The 7,706-nt window shown below is 48.2% G+C and overlaps 1 long non-coding RNA gene across 1 annotated transcript; it reads left to right on the top strand.

Annotated features, from left to right (window-relative positions):
• The first annotated feature begins 2,273 nt into the window (after nucleotides 1-2,273).
• Nucleotides 2,274-3,034, top strand: LOC122120907. Its single transcript, XR_006149812.1, has 2 exons — nucleotides 2,274-2,334; nucleotides 2,637-3,034. It is a non-coding gene; the product is annotated as an uncharacterized LOC122120907 (long non-coding RNA).
• Nucleotides 3,035-7,706: the final 4,672 nt, after the last annotated feature.

Here is a 7,706-nt window from a genome sequence, read left to right on the forward strand (position 1 = left end):
AGGAGCATATCCAACATAGCTAGGAGAAGCATCCGTCGTGGGCTTGGGTGGGGGACAGATCGTATGGGGAACAGGAGGTCCCTGGGGACCCCGTGGAGTGAGTGGAGGAGGCCACCTGGGTGTCTGAGGAGGGTGGAGAAAGTGACAGGGTTGGGTTGTCAAGGTTGCTGCTGAGATTTCCTGTCAAGCTTCCTCCTGAGTGTGGCCTGTGTTGAGGCTGCCTCTCTACACCCCGCCAGCCTGGCACGCCCAAGCCATGCCCTGGCTCTATTTCTGGGTGGCCTTCCCGTCCCAGGAGGGAAGCCTAGCCAGTCATGTGAGGTCAAGATGTCCCTTCAGATCAAGCAGCCCCAGAAACATCTTTTAGGGGATGCAAATGGCCACATCCACCATGGAGACAGGCCTTGGCATATGCTCTGGCCTGCCCAGGGATACAGTGCTGATGGTCACAGGGAGCCTGAGATCCTAGGGCCCAAGCCATGGCTGTCACACCACATTTGCGGCAAGAGGGGACTTTGGAGGGTTGAATGGTTAGAGAAGGAGTATGTTCTACATCCATGCTAACTGCTGCCAGGGGCGAGAGTCCAGATACAAGAGCTTCTGGAAGAAACTCAAGAGAGGCTGCAAGAAGCCTCAACAATTGGTGAGTGTGCATGCCTGAGGCCAGGGGCTTTCTAGAAGGAGTAGTTGAGGGGGTCCCCCAACCCAACTGACCTGTTGGCCCACTCCCTTAATGCCCCATCACACCTGGCCTCTGCTCAGATGGCATGTTGCAGCAATGAGTTGCAGCCACAGCACTAAGGCCTGCACAAGAGTAGAGGAGCAGGTGAAGGGCAGGGCCACAGACCTTGCCCGTGTGTCAAGTGCCAGCCCTGGAGGGGCCCAGACCTAGATAGATTTCCCCATGCAGGGCTGTGTCTTTGGTATGGGGTAGAGGGTGGATCATTGAGGAATGAGCCTGTCTTGCCCCAAGTTCTGCTAGATAGATGGCTCCATGGGACTGGGGTAAGTCGGGTTCTTGGGAGGAGCTTAACAGGACTCTTCTGATCTTTCTGCACCCAATGCCACAGGACTATCCCGAGGGCACAGTCCCTTACCTGGGCACCGTCCTCACACACCTGGCCTCACTGCACAAAGACCAAGATTCCAAGGATGTGAGTGAACAGGGCCCCAGCCCTGGCAAAGCAGATTGGGGACAAAGAGCCTCTCCCTGCCCCTTGACCTCCAGCAAGAGCCCACGTCCTCCCCAGCCCCAGAGTGCCAAGCACCACAGCAATCCTACTTGTGATGCCCTATGCCCTCAGACCTCAGTGCTGCTGATGACATGGGGCCATGTCTCAGAGGGTGGTGAGCAAGGGTGGCAGTGTGACAGCAGGTGCTCAAGCTAATAGCATGGCCTTGTCACTGGAAGCCTCAAGTCTCTGCCACGTGCACAGAGAGTTGAGCAGTGAGCTCCCTGTCCTCAGGACCTAGGCCTCCCTGCCCTAGACTGAGAGCAATCCTAGTCCAGCTGTGCACCCAGCCTGCCCTCTGCTGGAAGGACTTGGTAGGGCGCCAAGTGGAAACAGCATTTTCTTAGCACATATTCTTTGCTTTGCAGGGCTCTTGGCTGAATGTAAAAAGAAGACGAGAGGTGAGAAAATGACACCTTCCTCTGCAGGCAGCCAGCTGTGCGGGTCCCTTAGGTCCTTCCTTCCCTCTGATGTGGATGGTCACATCACTTGTCCTCCAGAGGTCAGGAGATGGGGCCTTGAGCTGGGGATCTAGGACAGCGTGCTGGGGTTGGGCACTGGATCTCAGTAGAGAAAGGCGAGTGTGTTGGGGAGAGACAAGAGTGAAGCCAAGTGAAGACCCGAAGTCAGCTGCCTGGCCTACCTTGCCCTGGTCCAGGTCCATCAGCACTGTGTCCTTTCTCTCAACCAGGAATTCAAGGTGATGGCACTAATGAAGGAACTAAAGGGCTCATGTCAGGAGCTCCAGGTGGTTCCTGACATGAACTTCGTATCTTGGTTTAACAACATGAACCGCCTAAATGAGTTGGAAAGGTGAGCTGGGGTAGGCAGTGGGGGCAACAAACATGGGAATCCCCAGCACCAGTCCATGAGAGCCTGTTGTCTGAGTCAGCCTCCCACCAGACCTGTTGAAGGAAGGGTGTATGAGCTCCTGAGTCCCCAGGGCCCCTGGGAGGGAACCCCCAGGGTGGAGCCTGCTGTCCAACCAGCTACTTCTTGTCTTAGCTCCAAGCTATCCAGGGAGCTGGAGCCTCCCCGCCGGGGTACTTGTCCTGAGCAGGAACAACAAGAGGAGCCCTCCCCTGAGGAAGCGCTCAGGAAAGTAAGTACATAGGCTTGCAGGGCCAGGGACTCCCCAGGGTCTGGGTGGTGGGACAGGCAGCCTGATGAGCTGGGGCTGCCATCCCACCACCTGCCACACAAGCCTTTGTCTGGGTGGTGTGGCCTGACCTCTGCCCACCTCACTTCCTTCATTGGGGTCCCACGGTGGTCCTCAGAGGATTGGGCATATGGCTCCTTGAAAATGAACAGTAAGGAAGGCTGCCTCAAGCCCAGGGGGCAGTGGGTGTGGGACAGCCCTGTGGTTCAGGGAAGCCCTGGAATTAAGGCAGTCCCTCCATTCAGTTGCCAGGCTTTGACAAGAGAGCTCAGCAACAATGGCAGTTCCCAGTTGGAGACAAATGAGCAGCTCAGCGGTGGGAATGGCAGCCATGCACCCAGCATGCACTTGGGCTGCTCACCCAAGCCTTCTTCACACTGCAACCGATTATTTCAGTCGGCCCCAAACATCTGCATGGCAAAGATGACAGAATATGAGGGAATCTTGCCGTTCCTGAGCCCCCAGCCCTCCCGGAGAGCTGGGCATGGGGCTGTATCCTAGGCTGTCCTTTCTTCAGCCAAGATGCGTGCACTCCAACCAGAGAAAATCATATTCTCCAATGAGTTATGGGAAATGCGTTGCACAATGCACAAAGACTCAAATGTCAGGTCATTTAGATTAAAAACCTATGTGGAAACACTAATAGCGTGTTAAAACCATTTCTTTACAAGAGCAAGGTTTTGGTGGGTGCTTTTCTTTGCCTTCCTTAATGGCAGAGACTTCTGCATATTCTGTTCTAAGAAGAAATCCTTTCAGGCTTTGAGCTCATTTTTTCCTGCAGAATGAGCAAGAGCAGGTCCCTCTAGGGGCTAGGCTTTCAGTCAGGTGTTCTCATGAACTGTTCCACACGCCTGGAAATCTGAGTGTTGAAATGTCTCCTTTGCAACAGCCATCATCTGTGTGGGAAGCTGCTGGCTCCTGTGCAGGCAGGGAATCCACCTCAACCTGCTGGGAGGGACTGGAATCACCATGCAGGACCCTGGGGGAAAATCAAATGAGGCCACACCAGACCCAGGGCAGTGCTTCAGGGAGGGAGACACTGCTGAGCTGCAAGAAGAGCTAAACGTAGTCAGACCAAAATCACAGTTCTTCCAAAGCAAGTACCTGCCTAAAACTATAAGCACACTGATAAAGGGAAACCCAGGGAAACATGTAAAGGAGAAGATACAGATCACAGAAAGCACATCAGTCAAATGCCAGAGCCACTCACAGTTTCCTAAGGGAATATAAACCCTCTTGACTCATCATTTCTTTGAGTTCAAGTAATTCTTCAATAGTTGCCCTCCTGAGCTCTCATGCCAGTTACAGGAAGAAGATATATTATCTTTTCTCCATTACACAGTTGAAGAAAGCCATGGCAAGAGCACTTCCCCTTTGTGTTTACAATACCAGAGTTGCAGTGAACAAAATTCCATCTGGCCAAGCAGACACACATGACCAGGAAGGAAAGTGGGGACTATACTTCTAGACTCCTCCACAGAGCAGTAGCAAAGGAGCCCAGCAAGAGATCAATAGAGGTTAATGCACTTAATGTTGTTTCAATCCTCTACTGTAAATTACCTGCCAGGTGCTGTGACTCACATCTGCAATTTCAGTGTCTCAGGAGCCTGAGATCTTCAACCTTATACAACTGAGATACACACTGTCATTCCAGATATCCTTGCAGACTGTTGAAACCTAAGACGGTCAAAATATAAGCTTTCATATCCATGACCATACAGTGGAGTTCAGATTTTGCATGAAAGCTACATTTCATGAAATGGTAAATTCTATCAGATGCAAGAATAGAATAGTCAACCCAACTTCCTAATGGAAGCACTGCCCAAATGAATGACCTAACAGCATCAGTGCTGGATGTGATGAGAGGGGAAACAAAGCTGAAGATACAATGTTTCGTTGTAAAGAGAAATGTTTCCTTTCTCCTGTGAGGAGCTTTCAGATAGCTTTCCTTATTTTGTCTTCAAAGATCATTGAGAAAGAAGTATCCTTTTAAGTGGATATTTTGGTTCAGCCATTTATCGGGAATTTCCAGTTTTATTGGATTATAAGCAGCAAATATGTACCACAATTTACAATCTTTTCGTAGAGCTTTTATAAGAAAAAATTTAGTGCTTTTTCTAGCTCTTTTCTAGCTCTTTCCCAGGTCTTGTTCCTCCCCCCCCTTCCCCCCCACCGAGGGTCAAGATGGCCAGGTGTCAGCCAGAAGGATGAATAAACCTATGCCTTACCTGAAAAGAAAAAAGAAAAAATGTATTTGAGATCAATAAAATTGTGTATTGCCATTGCATCTACTACAGATGACTTGTTATCCACTGTCTATAGCATACAAATTCTTATTTTAATCTACTAATATATTTGTCATTGAGATAAAATATTTTTCCTATTTTTTTGGGGGGGGTCCGGTCATGGGGCCTCAACTCTGGGCCTGGGTGCTGTCCCTCAGCTCTTCAGCTCAAGGCTAGCGCTCTACCACTTGAGCCACAGTACCACTTCCGGCTTTTTTCTTTTTGCTTATGTGGTGCTGAGGAATCGAACCCAGGGCCTCAGGCATGCAAGGCAAGCACTCTACCACTGAGCCACCTTCCCAGCCCCTTTTCCTAATTCTTATATACTGAGATGTGAGGTTAGTTGTGTCATAATTTGTGTGTGTGTGTGTGTGTGTGTGTGTGTGTGTGTGTGTGTATCTATCCTGGGGTTTGAACCCAGGGCATAGGCACTGCCCCTAAACTTTATGCTCAAGGCTATTATTTCTGGCTTTTTCGTGGTTCATTTTAGATAAGAGTCTCTCGGACTTTCCCACCCAGATTGACTTTGAACTGCACTCATCAGATCTCAGCTTCCTGAGGAGCTAGGATTATAGGCATGAGCCACCAGTGCCCTATATGATGTTAGTTTTTATCATTGTTGGTGACTTACCACACTGGTAATTTACTCCCTACTCTTCTCTCAGGCAAATCTATCATATCCCTTCCTAGTTTTTCCTAATTCAGGTTGGACCAGGATCCTTTGAACCTGCAGTCATCCATGGAGCTACATGCACAGGTGCATGCCGCCACACCACACCCAGCTTACTGTTTGAGGTAGGGTCATGCTAACAGTTTTATTCAGCCTGGCCCTGAAGTGTGTTCCTCCCGATTGCTGCCTCCCCACTAGCTGGGACTGCATGCATGAGTCATGTGTCCAATCTCATGTTATGTTTATCAGGCATGAGGAAGGGGGAAGGGGGAAGGTCGGAGATCTGTAAGACTCTTCAGGAATGTTAGCATACAACCTTCTGAGCTCCATCCAGTATCTATGAATACCTGGAACTGAAATTGCTTCAGAGCCCATGTGCTCAAGGCTGGCCACTAGCCTCTGGTGTTACTTAAGAAGCAAAAGGAAGTGAAGTCATGGGGTCCCCATGGGAAGGGTTGTTGGGACCTTGGCTTTGCCATTATGTCGTTTCTGCTTCCTGACCATCACCAGCTCAACAGCTTTGTCATGATTTCTGCCTCCCCAGAGGCTCAAAGAGAGGGGGCCAAGTGACCATGGATGGAAATCCATAAAACCTTGGACCGAAAGGATCCTTTTGTCCTTTTACAGGCTTTGGTCAGGTGTTTGGTCACAGCCACAGAAGATGACAAAAGTGGTCGCTTCTGGCTCAAGTCTTTTTTTTTTTTTTTTTTTGGTCCTCTTTTTTTTTTTTTTAATTTAATTTTATTTGTGAACATACTGTACAGAGGAGTTACAGTTACATGGGCAGGATAATGCGTACATTTCTTACCAAGCATTGCAGCCTCCTCCTTTGTTTATCCTTCACATCCCTTCCCAGCCTCCCCCCTCCCACCCAATCCCAATCCTTCTCCTTCCCCCTCCCCCCCCCCCCCCTGCACCAACGTTGTAAAGCTCGTTTTGGACATAACAACTTGTACTTCTCATTGTTGCAACAGGTCCACCTGTATCCTTAAACAACTGGTTTTTCCCCATCTCCTCCACAAGTTATACTGACATCAAATATAGTGAAAGCAGGGGTTATACTGTGGAGGAGTGACATACAAAGCAACAAAGAGATAATCTTATAAATGTGTTAGAAACACATGCATGAAAGAAAAAAAACATTAAAATACACATCTAAGGGTTCATTTTCCTGACATCACATTATCTGACCTTTTCCGCTTGACTCATACATATACTAGATATTACAAATAAGGGAAACCATGGGACCTACGTTTCTTTGGGCCTGGCTTACTTCACTTAATATAATTTTTTCCACGTTTTTCCATTTCCTAACAAATGGGGCAATGTCATTCTTTCTGATGGAGGCATAGAATTCCATTGTGTATATATACCACATTTTCTTGATCCATTCATCTACTGAGGGGCATCTGGGTTGGTTCCATATCTTAGCTATGGTAAATAATGCTGCAATAAACATAGTTGTGCTGGTAGCTTTAGTGTGGTCTTTTTTGTAAACATTAGGGTAAATGCCCAAAAGTGGGATTGCTGGGTCATAGGGGAGCTCTATGTGAAGTCTTTTGAGGAACCTCCATACTGCTTTCCAAAGTGGTTGAACAAGTTTACATTCCCACCAACAATGAAGTAAGGTTCCTTTCTGTCCACATCCCCTCCCGCATCTGTTGTTGTTAGAGTTCTTGATTTTTGCCGTTCTAACTGGAGTGAGGTGATATCTCAATGTTGTTTTGGTTTGCATTTCTTTTATGGCTAGGGATGTTGAACATTTCTTCATGTGTCTATTGGCCATCCTTCTTTCTTCTTCAGAGAAGTTTCTCTTTAAGTCTTTCGCCCACTTATTTATTGGGCAGTTGTTTCTTTGAGGATTTGTTGTTGGGGGGTTTAATTTTTTGAGGTCCAAGTATATTTTAGATATGAGACCCTTGTCTGTTGTATGGCTAGTAAAGATCTTCTCCCAATCCGGGGGCTTTCTATTGATCTTGCTAGCTATGTCATTTTCTGGCTCAAGTCTTTGAGCTGGTTTTTCTCAAGACATCACAGCTGGTGCTGTGGGATTGGTCTAACTTTTTGTGTGCTACATGTGGAAACGAGGCAGAAAACATAGCTTGAGTAGCCTAGCCAGATGAATCTGCACATAGCTGCCCAGTAGGACTTTCTGCCGTTAAAAACCTTCTGTGATGCTCTGCAACCCCACAACCACAGTTGGGTACTCAACACTGGAGCCATGGAGAGTGGGAATATTTACCATTATTGGACTTGAGCAAATTTCATGTTCATAACCCTATCTGAGAGAAAGGACTTGGATAAAGAATGGGTGGAAGCATTCTTGAGACATTGACCAGAGAGCCTTTAGTCCAGGGTAC

Source organism: Dipodomys spectabilis, unplaced genomic scaffold (assembly GCF_019054845.1).
Source record: "Dipodomys spectabilis isolate Male_0828 unplaced genomic scaffold, ASM1905484v1 ptg000178l, whole genome shotgun sequence".
NCBI classification, from domain to species: Eukaryota; Metazoa; Chordata; class Mammalia; order Rodentia; family Heteromyidae; genus Dipodomys; species Dipodomys spectabilis.